This window comes from Merops nubicus, unplaced genomic scaffold (assembly GCF_000691845.1).
Source record: "Merops nubicus isolate BGI_N331 unplaced genomic scaffold, ASM69184v1 scaffold49013, whole genome shotgun sequence".
Taxonomy (NCBI): Eukaryota; Metazoa; Chordata; class Aves; order Coraciiformes; family Meropidae; genus Merops; species Merops nubicus.
In genome coordinates, this window is record NW_008600551.1 from 1,410 (window position 1) to 1,716 (window position 307).

Here is a 307-nt window from a genome sequence, read left to right on the forward strand (position 1 = left end):
CGCAGCCAGCAGGAGTTGAGTCAGGGGGGGTGACCCAGCAGGTTTGGGGGAATTGTGGGCTGTAGATTGTGGGCAGGAGGGGGGTGCTGGCAGTGGGCTGTGGGCCAAGTGTGACCGTGGGACGGGCAGCCCGGGTTTGGGTGTCACCAAGACCAGCAGGTAGAGAAGAGATGTCTGAGGGAGGTGGTGGTGGAGGCTTTGTTTTACTAAACTACTTCAGAGGAGTTCAAGAGACAGGGAACTACTGGAGAGAGTCCAGTGGAGGCTGTGGAGCTGCTGAGGGGGTGGGGGGGCTCCGTGGCCGGAC

At 61.2% G+C, this 307-nt stretch overlaps 1 protein-coding gene across 1 annotated transcript in view; it reads left to right on the forward strand.

The window, feature by feature from the left end:
• Positions 1-307, forward strand: part of TIMM17A (translocase of inner mitochondrial membrane 17 homolog A (yeast)) — a gene marked incomplete at its 5' end in the record, with an annotated part of 1,661 nt that overhangs the window by 776 nt on the left and 578 nt on the right. The gene's annotated exons all lie outside the window — the stretch shown is intronic.